The 17,020-nt window shown below is 35.2% G+C and overlaps 1 protein-coding gene across 9 annotated transcripts in view; it reads left to right on the plus strand.

Moving 5' to 3' along the window:
• Window positions 1-17,020, plus strand: part of DMD (dystrophin) — a 2,329,373-nt gene that overhangs the window by 935,807 nt on the left and 1,376,546 nt on the right. The window lies entirely within an intron of this gene.

Here is a 17,020-nt window from a genome sequence, read left to right on the forward strand (position 1 = left end):
AGAGATCAAAGGAGATAGTATTAAAACCAAGAATCATGTACTCAGCAAAAATGAGAACAATACTTCCGGAGGAAAAATAGAACTTCAATGAAATAGAGGACTTCCAAGCATTCTTGTTGAAGAGACCAAAGCTAAATAGAAAATTTGACTTGACAAGCATCAAGAGAAGCATAAAAAGGTAAACAGGAAAGAGAAACCATAAGGGACTTATTAAAGTTGAACTGTTTACATCCCTACATGGAAAGACGATATTTGTAACTCATGAGACCTTTCTAGTATTAGGATAGTTGGAGGGAATAAGTGTGTGTGTGCGTGTGTGTGTGTGTGTGTGTATACATATGCAATATGTGTATGTGTATGTAAATATATGAGAGAGAGGGAAGAAGCAAGATGGAGAGAGAGAGAGAGAGAGAGAGAGAGAGAGAGAGAGAGAGAGAGAGAGAGAGAGAGCTGAATATGAAGGAATGATATCTAAAAAAGAAAATTAAGTATTGAAAAGAATGTACTAGGAAAAAGAGAAAAGGAGAGGTAGAATATAGTAAAGTATCTCACATAAAAGAGGCAAGAGAGAGTTTTTACAATGGAGGGGAAGAAAGGGAAGATGAGGGGGAATAAGTGAGCCTTACTTTTATCAGATTTGGCTTAAGGAGGGAATAATATACATATTCAATTGGGTATGGAAATTTATCTTACCCTATAGAAAATCTTGGGGGAAAGGGAAGAGAGGGTGAGATAATAGAAGGGATGGTAGATTGGGAGAAGGGGTAATTGGGAAGCAATCATTTTGGTAGAGGGATTGTCAAAGGGGAGAATAGAATAAATAGAGGACAGGACAGGATACAGGGAAATATAGTTAGCCTTTCACATGACTTATGGAAGTGTTTTGCATGACTGTGCATATATAACCTATATGACTCACTTACCTTCTCAATGACTGTGGATGGGGAGTAGGAAAGGGAAAGAATATGGAACTCAAGGCTTTATAAATGAATGTTAAAAATTGTTTTTACATATAACCAGGAAATAGGATATACAGATAGAAATCTATCTTGTCCTACAGGAACATAGAAGGGAAGAGAATGGGGGAGGGGTGATAGAAGGGAGGGTAGATTGGAGGAAAGGATAATCAGAATACACACTGTCCTGGGGTGGGGGAGGGGAAGGTGGAGAGGATATTTGAAATTCAAAATTTTGTGGAAGTGAATATTGAAAATTGAAAATAAGTAATTTTTCAAATAAATTATTGGCATTGACTCTGAAATTTGCATTTATCTACATAAATTCAATTTTAATTCTTTCTAAGGAAAGGTAAGAACTCTTCCCCAACACAGAAAGACAAAGTTGAAAATAATTACTGTCCTAATTAAGTCATGTGTCTAACCATGCAGTAAGTAGAAAGGAAAATTAGCAAGATGAGTCTAGCAGATCTGCTTATCACCTATGAACATACCAAACAGAATATGGAGCAAATGATCAATGCAATTTTATATCAAAATGAAAGTCTATAAAGCAGCAGTAGTATCTATGCAGTAAAACCTGACATAAAAATTTCCCTATCGAGTAGTTCCATATAGTCATAGAATCTGGGCATTATAAAGCTACACAGATGCCTAGAGAGGTAGAATTGCTCAGTGGATAAAACACTGTGCTTGGAATGAGAAAACCTTATTTTCATCAGTTCAAATCTGGCCTCAAACAGTTACTGACTGTGTGACTGTGGGCAAGTCAGTTAACCCTGTTTGCCTCAGTTTCCTTATCTGTAAAGTGAACTGGAGAAGGAAATGGCAAAGGCTTCCAGTATCTTTGCCAAGAAAACCCCAAATGGAGTCATGATGAGTCAGGCGCAACTGAAATGTCTGAACAGTAAAAGGAGAAAAATAAAGCAATTTGCCCAATGAAACAAGATAGTAAGTAGCAGAGCTAGCATTTTAACTCAGAGTTTCTTTCTCCAAATCCATCACTGCTTGCATTCCAGCATATTACTTCTCTCCTATAAATCAATGGTCACAATGGAATCATTTATTCTGTAGTCCTAAAATAGCATCACTGTAGCAGCATTCTCGCAACCCTCAGTGATGGATGACTTTCTAGGTTAGATATGTGTTAAATAGATGACAACTGCTTGGGGTGGGCTGAAATGGGGTAACTCTCATCCATACAGAATGAACTGCACTAAGGTTTTAGTCAATGAAAGGGAACACAATATTCATAGATAAGGAAATTTCAAATGTAGGAAAGTATTTGATCTTGATCTTTCATTACAAGTTCTAAACATTCATGAAAAGGAACAAAAATAGGAAAAAATGCATTCTTTGCTGGTTAATCTATTTATAATTCTTTCTGATCTCTGGTACTTAGAGGCATGAATATGTAGGGAGAAAACAACACAGAGAGGGCAGAAAGGGCAGCTGTATGCCTCCAGCTTCATTCTTACTAGCCTCAACTAAATTATGCACCATTAAAGTCATTCTTTTGGAATTTAAATAAAAAACAGTGTCTTTTAAAAAGTCCTTCCTAAGTTCTGCTATTTGACTGCATTCATTTACTCATTCAATAAAGTGGATCTTTTGCAATCAGATTAAGAGATCTGTGTTGCATCCTGGCTCTTGCATTTACTGTATGACTTTAAGTAAGTTATTCAGTCTTTGGTTTTTGGTTTTCTCATATGAAAAATAAAGATAATAACATACGCACTACCTATTTCCCATCATTGTTACGAGAAAGGACTTTGTGAACCTGGAAGTATTATGAGTTGTTATTGTAGAAGAGATGACTTTTGCTTGAATATGATAAGATGTCTTTCCCAGATGAATTTGAAAAGCAATTACATCATTGACTAGCCTGAATAATAAGTTTATGTGCTTATGACACATGATCTCTTTTATGTATCATTTTATAGTGTGTTGGGTTGGTTGCCCTAAAAACTGTGAAGAAATATTGAAATCATCTGCATTTTTCTCAAAATGTGATCCTTGTTCTAGTACAAGATTTTTTCAGTTATTCCAAAAATTCATTATGAAATTGTTTCAACTCCATTTGACATTAGCCTTCACTATTTCTCCCTTTTTTCCAATCTGTGGCTCCTTTAATTCCCTGGGCCAATCGCTTCAGCATCCACCTTTCATTCATCAACCCAGTCTTCTCCAACACATTGCACTCTCAGTCATCCACCTTCATTTCCTAGTCTTCAACCCTTCTTCATCTACTGATTGTTCCCGGATGCTTTCAAATATGCCCTTCCTAAAAACAAAGCATAACAAAATAACAATAAAAATAAACTTTGCTAGATTCTATCCATCATACTCTTATCCTTTCATCTTTAAGCTCTCTTCCTCTCAATTTCCTGCTTCTGCTTATTTTGTCATTTCCATTTCTTTCCACTCCTCAGTCCTTTGCAATGTTTTCCAAACTCATCACGCAACGGATACTTCTGGCTTCAAAGCTATTAATGATCTGTTAAAGATGAGATCCAATGGTGCTCTTTTAAGTCCTCATCTTTGTTTACCTCTCTGCTGCACTTTGGCCAAATTGTTATGTTCATGGATACTCTTTCTTTTCCAGTTCTCATGAAATCCTTCTCTCCTGATTCTTCTCTAATCTGTCTGACTGCTCATTTGCTTTCTTATTATTTGTATCATTAAGGTAGCTAGGTGGTACAGTGGATAGAGCACCAGTGAAGGAGTTAGAAAGACCTGAGTTCAAATCTCACCTCAGACACTTGACACTCACTAACTGTGTGAACTTCGGCAAGTCACTTAACCCCAGTTGCCTCTCCTGGGTCATCCTGATCGCTGAATTCAGATGACTTTGGAGAAGTGATGCTGGTGATCTGCACAGCCCTCCCTCACTCAAAACAAAGTCAAATGCAAGTCATGTCATTATTTCTCTGATGGCGTGGTCTTCTTCAACAATGAAGGATGAACACACACATTTCTATCATACCCCCAACCATAAGTATTCATAGGTATTTCCCAAGACTCTGTCCTCCTCTTCTTCCTCCTCTCCCAATCTTCTTCTCCTTCTCTTCCTCTTCCTTCTTATTTCTTTCCTCACTCTTCTCATTTTTCTATCTTTTTGTAGAGCTATATATCCATTCACAGTATCCTCTCATGGTTTTCAGTGTCATATCACTAACTGCCCATTACAAATTTCAAACTGGATGTCTCAGAAAAGTCTCAAACTCAACATGTCCAAGATATCACTCTCATTCCCCTCAAACTTGACTTTTTTCCCCAAATTTCCCTGATTCTAAAAATTCCCTGATTTTAAAAATTGTTCTTCCTTTCTCCTGGGTTTATATCCTTGTCATTATCTATAATTCCTCACTCCCCATCATCCCATGTATTCAGAGTTACTAGATCTTTCCATTTCTATCTCCACATTTTCTAACTATTCACAATCACCATCTTAATTTAGTCCTTTATCTACTTTTTCCCAGCTTATCACAACTCATTTCTAGTTGATTTCCCTAGTTCAAGTCTCCTTCTCTTCCCAGTCCACCCTCTATGCTGCTTCCAAAATTGTTTTCCCTAATTCAAGTATAACAGTATCACCCTCCTCTTGAATCAATTTTAGTGACTCCCTTTGCCCCAGGATTAGCTATAATGTTGCTTCTTTTTAAACCCTTCACAAGATTTTCCAAACCCATCTTTCCAGACGCCTTGCATGTTATTTCCCTCTCTCACACTACTTACGCAGTCAAATTAATCTTCTTTCTCTTTGTCCCACATGGTTATCCATCTCTTTTCTCTGTACGTTTTCACTGGATATCTCAATCCTGGAATGTACTATTCCTCATCTTTACCTTTAATATATAACTCAAATACTGATCGTAACCTTTCCTGATTCTCCCAAATACTAGTGCCTTACCTCTTGAATTTAAATTGTTTAGTATTTATCTATATAGTTCTTTGTATTTATTCTGTGTTTAAATATATATATATGTGCATATGCATGCTTACATATATACATACATACTTTTTTTTGTCCTTATCAAAATGTAAGCTTCATGAGAGTAGCACTTGTTTTGATCTTTGTATTTTATCCTCTGGTCTTAGCATGCTAACTGACAAACAGCACATATTTAAGAAATTCTCAGTGATTGATTATCACTTTGATTATTTTATGGTTCCATGACTTTGTTTTGAGACTAAAAATAGGGCATCACTCTGGTTAGGGCAAAAGATCTCTTTTATTTGTTTACACATAAAGACTGATGCATCCAAAGAGATCACATAAATGTCTGTGATATATTACTACGCAGCTCATTGACCAGTCTGTCAATGCATTACCTGAATTCTATAGCTATCTGATGTCAAGCATCATAGATAAAATGGTTCCCAAGCATCACTTTCTAGTAACCCTCTATTAAAGGTCATTGAAGTAAGTATTTCAGTGACCTACACTGACCTATAAAGTACAGAGTACCAGTGCAACATTGGCCTCAACTGTTGTAAAATCTGATTTTTCACTCTCTGAAAACTGAGATAAATTGTTTTATTTGCCATTTTTATGATTTTTGTTCATTTTACTTTGGGACTGTCCAGTTTAAGTAATTTTGAAAAAATATGTGGAAGACTTGAATAATAATTTTAGATACAGTTATTTATCTGTGAATTTATATTGAGTCTTCATAAAATGCTTTGGAGAATATGTCACAGAATAAAAATTGTGTTAGCACTAAAGAAAATAAGTTCAATCTCAACAGATGAGGAAGTTAAACCAACTTTTTTCTTCTACTAAGAGAAATTATTATATAAGAGGCTCCCTTATGTATAATGGTAACTTTTGATTTTATATGTATATATATTTGTGTATATATATATACATATATGTACATATATGTATATATATGCTAATTACCACATAAAGAAAGTTCCATTTATTCTTATACTTTTTAAGGTTTTAACTGGAAATGGTTATTGCCTGTTATCAAAAGTTAATTTTTTCTTCAACAAATGAAGTAATATGGTCTCTGATATTTATAATTTTCTTATTTTTAAATCAACCCATTATTTCTGCCACAAATTCAATATGGTCATATTATCTAATGCGTTTAATAAGTTAATATAATATTCATGTCTGTCTTTCCTTTAGATCTACATTTTATTATCCAGCTGCTTAAGTAGAAATATGTTTAACTTGTGACCATTCCATTTTGACTTAATCTTAAATAACCTCTCTTCCTGTTTCCACCTGTTTCCCTATAAAGTTTAAAGTAATTCTGCATCAAGTGTATATGTGGATGTATTCTACCATTCTTTCTCTGGGTCAGATAGGAGTGAAATTTGCATGTTGTGTTCAGTAATCCATTCTCCATATTTGTGTAGTTTTCTAGCACATCAAAATTATGAGTAATTATAAATTCCTCCCCTATTTCCTCCTTTCTTTCTATGGAGTAATTCTTTCCCTTTCCTTTTCTATCTCAAGATCATCAAAATGTCTATGTGCACTGTATTGTATGGTAAGAAAAGGTCAAACTGGTGCTCCCCAGGTATAGACTTCCAGAAATCAGGATCATTTCCATGCCATTGTAGCACAAGTCCTAGGGATTTTCTCCCAACCCTATCTAATAGACTAGCACCCAAAAGGTAAACTCACTACATATATTCTCAGGGTTTTAGGATACCATAAAAACTAATAGACTTGTTTCTTTAATACTGTGTAGATTACAACTCCTCACTGGTGTGTTTCCATATAGTGATTATTAATTGATAATAGATATACTGACTTAGCTTTTAGAAATGGGAATGTACTACTGTGATACAGTATAGTTGGTATGAAATATCCTCTTAATGTCAGTGACATGCTATCTCAGCTATACCCAGAGAATAGAAGAGACAGTGGGTCCAGTCTTAGAAAGCATTCATGGCAAAGAGTAACTTACAACTCCTGCCTGCTACACGTCTTTTTCTGGAGCCCTCCAAATATTTCCCCTTAAGCATATGATAGCTTTTCTGCTGAGCTCATTATATGTTAATGAAGCTACTTTTCTTTAGTATGTGTGGTTTTTCCTTGGCATCTAATACAAGCATTTAATTCAGTCACTGCTGAATTATACTATATATATATATGTGCATATATATATATATATGTACATATATATATATATATGCACATATATAAAATATGTATATGTATATATATATACATATATACTACACGCATGCTATATATTATATATATATGTATATATATATATATTTGAAAGATACTCTTAGGACCCCATGGAAAACATCCAAAATCCTATGGTTCTCCCAATTTCCCAAGGTCTTCTTCCAGTCTAAGATTGGAGGGAGGACATTGAGATAGCATTAGACTTCATCTAATTTCATTGAAACATTTCAAACAATGTATCAATGGATTTTAGCTCTAAAACTTATGATTGTTTGATTCAATAAAGGTGTCAAGATTTGTTCACACTGAGCACATACCTCTCAGTGACAGCTTTCAACTGACAAATATGTCAGAGAATGACATCTTGTGATTTAAGTGGAGTGGGAAAAGTGATTGATTGACTAGTGGACCCCACCTTTACATGATGATGAGACATTGATCATGTCAAATGGAAGAACTTCACACTATGTATCAGAACCAGTTATTTTATTAAATTGGTAGCATACTTTAAAAAACTGGATTCATATAAATTTAGTTCCCATTGGTAGGCAAAGTATTATTTTGCTGTAACTGTTATCAGAGTGCAAAATTCTGTGACATTGCTTAGGCAGGCAACTGAAGACATCTTTGATTAAGGTAATTGCTTAGAAACACCTCAGGTAACCACACAGGCCTCTTATTTCTGGGATAACTTATCCCCCAGGATTCTTCTCTATATCTCCCTCCCTAATCCTTCACAATTGTAAGCCCACTCATTATCCTCCATTTATCACTAAATTTGGTGAGTAATGGAGGGGCACATACATATTCCTTACATATTCCTGTATCTGCATCATGAATGAATAATGATGAACAATTTCTTGCATTTGCACATTTTAATTTTTGTACCTCATTTGAATAAGAATAGACCCAAATATATATTAACTAATACTGCCCTCTTCAGCAATCATTAAAGATCTCAATGCAGATAGTCCTCTGTTCTACTAGAGCTATCCTGTAAAGAAACTATTTTCTCATTTAAAAAAAATGGAAGAAGACTGCTTTTATACTGTTGAAACTGAGGCTCTTAAATATTTTAAAAAACAACTTTTTTCCCCATCAAGATTCAGTATCTTTGCAGCTAAAAAAAAGAAAAGGAAAAACAATTCTGTGAAAGCTCCCCCTGGCAAAACCAATTCTAGGCAAGTGTGTAAAAGAGGTGAATTTTGTCTTTAGTATCACCATTCAATCAACAAGCTTCTGGGAAACTTTTATTTATCAAGATCCTGTAATATACCCTATAATAACCTTGTGCTGGGGATACAAAATATAATAAATTAAATAATTCCTATTTGCAAGTAGTTTACATTCTAATAGGGATGACAAAAAGGAGATATATAAGCAGAACCAACATGAAAAAAATAAATGCAAAGTGTTTAAATGCAAGCTCATCTGAGAGGGAAGACATTAGCAGTTGTGTGACTTTGTTAAGGCTTTCTATAGACTTTATTCAGATTTCCTATATATATATATATATATATATATACAGTTCTTGAGTTGTATCTTGGAGGAATGGAGATTCTGCAGGCATTGGTGAAGAGGTGGTTCATTCCAGGTATTAGAAGATAGTCTATGTAATGACATGAAGATAGGAAATGGATTAGATGTATGAGAAAGAAAGGCAAGACCAGTTTGCTTGGATAATAAGAATGTAGGATAGAGACTAGCGTTCAATGAAGTTAGAAATTTTGGTTGCACCAGGTTGGGTAGGGTTTTAAAAGCAGGTTACTTTTATGAGAATGTTTTCTTATAAAACTTCTACTTAGCTCTGATCTTCCTCCCATAAAGCCCTAATGTCCCTGTTATACTTTCTGATTGCCCAAAGCACCTAACCTGACAGTGCCCACTGTTCTCCCTCTACAAGGTACCCCATGATACAAAATTTTCATTTTCATCTTTCACTGCTCTCCCATCACTAAAAGTTTTAGAACTCCTGGAATGGATGGTCCTAATTATGTTCTGATGTGAAAAATTAGAGTAACTTAATTCACACTGAAGTGTGAATGACTTATATCCTTTCAGCCTTCCTAGTGTTTGCATTTTCGGACAAAGGAGCTTGCTAGCTAAAATAAAACTAAGTTGCTGCAATTTCAGGCAGTATAATCTGTGAAGAAGCCTTCCCAGAAGCTCTAAAATTATATTATCATAGACTCAAATCATACCTGATAGGTTTAAATTGCTTCTCAACGATGGAGATTGTTACAAACAGCTGATGTTATGTACAGAGATGTTTGTTTTACTGAATTACAGGGGTGTACTACAAATTTATATTCCCAATCCAAGATTTATTTTAAAAACATTTAATTTTAAATTTACACCGAAAAATTATAATGCAATAATATTTCCACTGCAAGAGAAATACAGGGGATCATACATTATTTCCTTCTTTGTTAATAGAATGTAAATTTGTGGACAAGTAAATAGTCTTTTTTTTCAATCTAATAAAAGTAGCTTAAGGTGCAGTGGTTAGGGGGATGGAGTCAGGGACACCTGAGTTGAAGTCCAGCCTTACATACTTTCAAGATATGTGACCCTTGGCAAGTTACTGAAACTCTATGCACCTCAGCTTTCTCAGCTGTAAAATGAGAATAATACTAGCACGTACCTTACATAGTTGTTGTGAAGATTAACGTGATATCTCTAAAAAAGAAAAAAAAAACAAAACAAGAACAACCAAAAAAATTGTTTAACACAATACCTAGCACATACTAAGTGCTTTATAAATGCTTATCCCTCCCCTTTCCCTTTTTTATCTTTCAATAAACAGCGCATTACTGTTTTACAATTCACATATATCCACTCTATGTGGATAGTGATGCTTAAAAAGTGTAAACTGAATTACTGGTCTCAATATATTTCTAAACAACATTAATAACTGTTAGTTAGCATGAGACAATGGATGGAGATTTGGCCTCACAGTCATGAATCCAGGCACATGTGGCTTCTTGTCCTGCCTCTGTCAGATACTAGTTAAATAAAACCAGTTAAACTCTCAATTTCCCGGCATCTCTAGAACTATGAATTACGAGAAGATTCTGACCTTTTTAGGGATAGTGGAGGAAGCTCCAACTAACCTAGAATTCCTCTCCATAGGAAGTAAAAGAAAAAAAATCAAGTAACATTTACATGTTTCAGCCCTTCAATTGCCATCCTTCCCTAACTTGGTATAATGCCTCCTAGTAGCTAGTAGGAGCCTAATAAAGATTTGCTAAGGATTAGAAAGGTGATATTTTGAGGATAAATAGCTCTTTGCAAACTAGGATCACTTCATTACAATTCAGTAAGCAGTTGTTTAGTTCCTATTCTGCGTGAGGCATTGTGTCGAATCCTGGATGGGAGGGAAGCATATATGTTTAAACTATAGGAAAAACAAACCGGTTTTTCTGAGGCTAGCTGCAATCTGAGACTGCCCATCATCTCATGAATTAAATCAAAACTGTTCCATGCTGCAGCAACTTTGATTGTTTCAGGAAGCATAATCACTTTTTAAAGACTGTTAGACAGTCATTAAAATATGGCATTCTTGTCACACTAATACAATGTGTTAGATGGATAGCAAATCATTTTCCATTTTTTCTGTGTTCGTATCATTCATTGGTAACTGATATATTATGCTCTGAATTAATTGCTTTCATATGCAGAGGTAGTTTTGATTGAATTATGGAGTGTTATACTATAGTAGTATTTATAATCCGGTATTTTTTCAAAAGCATTTAATCCAAAATTTCCATTGACATTATTATAACACTATAATATTTCCATTGCTAGAGAAACATAGATGGTCTCAAAAGTCTTAGTGAAACTTAAAATTTCACTAAGACTTTTGAGGACTCCCTGTATTAATAAAGATGTCTTGAACATTTTTGAAAAATCCATATTTCAGTATCTTTGTACTACATGATTTAATTCTTTTTAACATTTTATCCTGAATTAAAATATTGATGGCAGGTTCTTTCCTCATATTATTCCTTTACAGATATCACTATTCTTAAATTTAGCACTCTCAAAATATTTATTTTGGCTGCCAAAATGTTGATATGTTTATCCTTTCTCCAAATTTACCAGATTTTATCAGTTGTATGTTTAATTTTAATAGAAAACAGAAAGTAAAACTGTAAGAATGTTTTTAGAGTAACAGTTGCACAATATTTATAAAAAAAAATTGGTTCATATCTCAAGACTTGCTACTAACTCCAACTTTAATAAGATAGTTTCTAACAGCTAGAAAGTCTAATGGGTAGACTTGGAGTCAGAAGAACCTGAGTTAAAATCAGGCGTCACACACTTACTATGTGACCTTGGGCAAATCATTTAGTTTTCTCTCTGTCTCAGATTCCTTGTCTATAAAATGGGGATAATAATAGCACCTCCTTCACACAGGGTTGTTGTGAAGATAGAACGGATTAATATTTATAAAGCAACTGCAAACCTTAAATCATTATACAATTGCGAACTATTATTATCTAGTGCTTAGGTCCACTGCCTGGCACATTGTAGGAACTTAATACATGCTAGTTTACTAACTGACCACATGGGTCAAATTTGCAAAGAAAATCCATAGAATTGGCTATGCAACGAGGTCTACTTAATGGCATGGAAATGACATAAAGCTCATTAATAGAGCAAATGCCTCAAAGGTATTCTTGAATACTTGAATACTTTTCCTGAATTTTCTAAGTACTCTGCCCTTTCACTAACTGAGATTGCCAAAGAATTGACATACATCAGTCTCCCTTACTGCTGACATAGTGGTGAATTGAATAACCCATTCACAATAACCATTTTCATAATCTCTAATGTCGATACTATTACACTGCACTGATGAGTCTGTCTGGATCAGTTGATCTCTATACCTCTTTTACCTCTAAATCTCTTTGGTCATTAAACCAATGTTGCAAGAATCAAGGATATTAGGATTTCGAAAATAGTGTTTTGAGGCCAACTCCGTGATGCAACACATACTATGTAACATCCAATTAAATAAAAGTAAGAGTCCTTAAAATTAAACTTAAGAGCAATTTGGATCTACCCTCATTCATTGGAAGGAGTGGTGTATGAAGAGGGTACATAAATGGAATGATTTAGGAGGTGCTGTGAAGGTTCTGAAACATAAAAATATTTCACAGTTTCAAAAATTCTTATATTATGATACATTCTTTTGAAAGGAAGGGAACAAGCCTTTCTTAAGTTCCCACTATGCACCAGGCACTGTGCTAAGCATTTTACAACTAATACCTCATTTGATCCTTACCACAACCTAGAGAGTTATGTGATATCATTATTCCATTTTGCATTTGAAGAAACTGAGCCAAATCAGTGGCTGTCTTTCCCAAGGTCACACAGCTATTATGTTTCTGTGGTTGTGTGGTTTGTCCTTCCTTCTCAAAGAGGACCATGACCTTAAGGAGATGACATGATAAACAATTGAATTGGATTTGTGTGAGGGAAGCCCATGCAAAGTTCCTAGTCTCACTTTCTGGTCCAGTGGCCAGATATACAGATCATCACAACTGGAGAGAACCCAGGAGGAGACTTTGGCCTTTTTAAGCTAAGGGCTTTACAAGGTCTCAGTTTAAATGAGGCAATGACCATTCAATGAATAGGCCTCTTTCAGAAGTGAGTTAAGGGATAGCTACTTTAATTTAAAAAAAAAATCAAACGAGGAGGGGAAGACCCTCAGAAAGGAAAACTATTTACATTCGTTCCGAGTCAGGAGGGCCCCCAAAATAACCAGTAAGTGGTGCTTGGGCAGAGATTTACTGTTGTTCACTCAATGAGATCCAGAGAGAATTGGGTTTAAGGCTTGGTCTTTGAGAGAGACATCTATCCAGTAAGCCCCAAGTTTCTCTGGGCAGAACACTCTCGGGTTAGAGAATGAAAGGAGAGGCAAGGAGAAGAAAGAAAGGGAGAGAAGTGGAGGGGAGGGGAGGAGACAAGACAAGACAAGACTTTCAGTCCAGTTCCCTATATACTATGCCACCTAGATGCCTCTAGATTGTTGGCTCCAAATATTCCTATTTAAAAATGCAAAAACCCCTGGGAAGTGTAACATAAAACTGTCATCATAATGGTCATTTTGATGTAATTTAATCTAATCTAATTTCCATATTCTAGAATAGCTAGCTACAGACCAGATGGCAAAGTGTAAACTTAGCTACGCCAACTTTTAAAATTTGCCTGGGTAGTTCAAAGCAAAGATCTGTTGGATGCACAATATTCAACCTCATTGAAAAGGGACAATTTCAAACCCAGCTTCTTTTTACTCAGAATTTTATTCAAGTATACTCTTGTGAACTTAAGGCAGTTGCCAGTGTAAATGAATTAGTACGTTGCAGGGCAAGCTAAAGTCTCAGAATATGCCAGAACCAGTATTCCAAAGTAGGGGGAGGGGACAGGGCACCAACAAAACATGAATATTGATACTAAAAAATGAGAAAGAACAGATGTTATTACAAACTATCATTTGCTGAGGAACAGTCATCACAGTAAATCAATCTCCACGAGAAGACCTAGATGCCAAAAAACTGCTTACTCAGCAAATTTCTTATTGAGCAAAGAAATATGGTTTTTAAGACCTGTGCTAGTTAGACTATACATATATTTATAAAATTTATACAGAAGAGTATTGTAAAAACCTATGACCCCTATAAAACATCAAGTTTTATCCATTAAGTGGAGCTTGGACAGGGATCTATTGTTGTCCAGCTCATGGGCTTCAGAGTGTACTGGGTTTAAGGTTTTGGAAGGAGAGAGGGAGGGAGGGAAGAAGGAAGGAAGGAAGGAATGAAGTTAGGAAGGAAATAAGGAAATATAGGCAATAAGCCCCAAAGGAAGGGGAGAAGGAGACAGTAGGGAAAGGATGAGCTGGATTACCCAGCTAGCAGAAAACTTAAAACAAGAGACTCAACTAAGTGAGTTTATCCCAATGCTATTTAAAGATGGAACTGGAAGAAACAGATGAGGTGGAGCAAACAAGAAGCGTAAAAAAGATTTGCCAAAAATTCTATAACAAATTCCTTTTGCTATAAGTGACAGTGGTGCCACTATATCATATTCCAGTGGGGAAAATAGCTAGACTAGACAAAACATGTATAGAAAAATATCTGTGTTGACAGTAATAAAATTTTTAGAGCATTAGAAGATTGTTTCACAATTTACAAGAAGAAACTTACTATAAGTTAATAAAGATAAAGGACATTATTATTTTAGGGAAAATATAGTCAAGAAAATATCGCTCTGAACTATCTCATGTGCATTCTTTGCCATGTCTGTAATATTTGCATGGAAATAATCTATATGTGCACAAGGTGTCTCTGATAAAGTATGAGAAGAGAATAGGTGGGTTTCTGCTATTGATATTCCACAGCAGTTTAAATCTTTATGAACACAATAGACTGAAAGGTTCAGTAAATACAAGAAATCACAAGGCTGATTAATAGTTAACTATAAAAAGTATTTGATTTTGTAGAGCAAAATGTTCTGTTAAGTTTTTCTTACAATTTGATATTTCCCATGCTTATGCTAAAATCATACAGGATTCCTTGAAAGACAAAACTGCAGAAATAATTGTGTTCAAAAACACTCTGATGCTGACTGTGGCATAAGAAAAGGATTTACAAATTTGTCAGAGATGTTTGCTATTTTCATAGTGAATGTTTATACATTAGAGAGTGAATCAGAGGCCTTCCAGGGATGTGCTGATAAATTCCCAATTCCCAGCTCACAAGGGGAAAAAAAAACGCGTATGCATGACACACTTCTAAGTTTAATTGCCATATTAACATTTTCTCCATCACTTACTTAAATTTAGAAAGTCAACAAAGCAATAAATGCAGTCCTCCTTTGTGTTGTTTACTTACTGCCTAGATGAAAATTGAACAATCAGCTCCCTGGAGTTAGTACAAGTTAGCTGCAGCATACCCCTGGGCATTCCCTATAAATGGCAAGTTCTTCTCTGTGTTCCTTTGTGAATTTAGCATTGGATGAATTGGTCAAACTTTAGGAAATACCAGTACCTCCTGAATGATACACAGATTGGCCTAATTCAGCAAAAATATTCTTGTATCTATGAAGTTAGTTAGACTCTATAGACTGATACAGGTGTGTGTGTGTGTGTGTGTGTGTGTGTGTGTGTGTGTATGTGCTCTCATACATCTATATATAGATCAGATGCATAGTAATAGAGAGAACTGGAAAGCCTTGGGGAAATTATGTGGTAAGTTTAATAAATGCAAATTTCTCCCTGAAATGGGCTTATCATTTTTTAAATTACATTTTTGATGACTTTCGTCTGAATATCTCATTCTCCCCTTCTCACCTTGATTGAACCTTCTGTTGTAATAAAGAAAAAAAGCAAATATATCTAATAGAAAGACATGCTGTCTTGCCCACGACCTTCATGAGATTTCTTATTACTCAGAATACTACTTCCTTTTGGTGGTTGGTTCCTTTACATTGTTGTTTTCATTGTGTAAGTTGTTATATTGTTTCTTGACATCCTTGGAGTATGTAACCAGGTGTGCAATTCATGGCTCAAAGGGTTCAGGCAGTTTAATAAGTTTTCTTGAAGAACTCCAGTTTCAAGTTGAGAACGGTTAGACCACTTGATCACTCTGTTTCCTCCAGTTACTCCCCTGTTGAATGTTTTCATCTTTTTTCCCCCATCTTTGTCAATTGGAATGGAGGGAGGTAAAACCAAATAAAATCAATTAAGAAAGAATTCAAAGAAAAATGGTAGCTTGAGGGAAATTTTGACATCAAATAGCATACATTAAGTTCCTATATCTGAAATATATAGAGAATTGACACAGTTATGATAACACCAAAACCTATTGCCCAATAGATAAGTGATCAAAGGATATCAACAGTTTAAAAATATTTTCAACTTGTAACTAACCACAGGAAAAGATGACCAAAATCAATAATACTAAGTGAAAAGCAAATTTAAATAACTCCAAGGTTTTACTTCCCTCCATTCCTTCTCTTTAAGGGAAAAGAAGAAAGATTTTTATAGGATGTGATGGAAAGAAATAGAAAGTTAACAATCTTAACCATGACGTGAATGGAATGAACACATAAAATAGAATGGGGAACAATTGAAAAGAATAGGAAACAGAATTCAGCAACACCTGTGTGTTACTATGGAGGCAGAAGTCAGTTGACTAGTAAACAATCTTTTCTTTTTCTTACCTTAAGGAAAAGGCATCAATTAAATACTCAGTGCATACTTATCTCCTTACAGGGGTCTGGTTCAGAGCATTACTCCCTCTTTGGTCACCACCTCTCCTTTCTTTCTGCCCCTACCCCTCTCTCTCTCTCTCTCTCTCTCTCTCTCTCTCTCTCTCTCTCTCTCTCTCTCTCTCTCTCTCTCTCTCTCTCTCTCTCTCTCTCTCTCTCTCTCTCTTTCTCTCTCCCCCCTCTCTTCCCCCTTTCTTCCCCCTCTCTTCCCCTCTCTCCTTCCTTCCTTCTCTCTCTTTATCTCCCTCTCTCCCTTCCCCCACTCTCTCATTTAAAAAGTTAATATAAAGAATTTATAAGTCTACATCTATGTTTTCCTTGGATCATGACCCAAAAGAGTGTTTTTGAACAAACTGGGTAGATATTTTGCTGCAGAAAATAATTATAGCTGTATCACTGAGTGTTAGAAATATATTAGATATTGCAGAATAGCCCCTGTGTCCATCCTTTTTAAAATTTTTATTGCCCTTCTTTCCAGGTAAATACCTCCTTACAAGGATTCCATGTGCCCTATTCAGCATGCTATTTGTATCTGAAAAAAAAAAATTCTGTCACACCTATAAGAATGCTCAAGATTAATTACACCTTGATTAAGAGCACATTGTTTATGCTACCTGAACAGCATTGC

The sequence above is a fragment of the Notamacropus eugenii genome, chromosome 5 (genome assembly GCF_028372415.1).
Source record: "Notamacropus eugenii isolate mMacEug1 chromosome 5, mMacEug1.pri_v2, whole genome shotgun sequence".
Lineage (NCBI taxonomy): Eukaryota > Metazoa > Chordata > Mammalia > Diprotodontia > Macropodidae > Notamacropus > Notamacropus eugenii.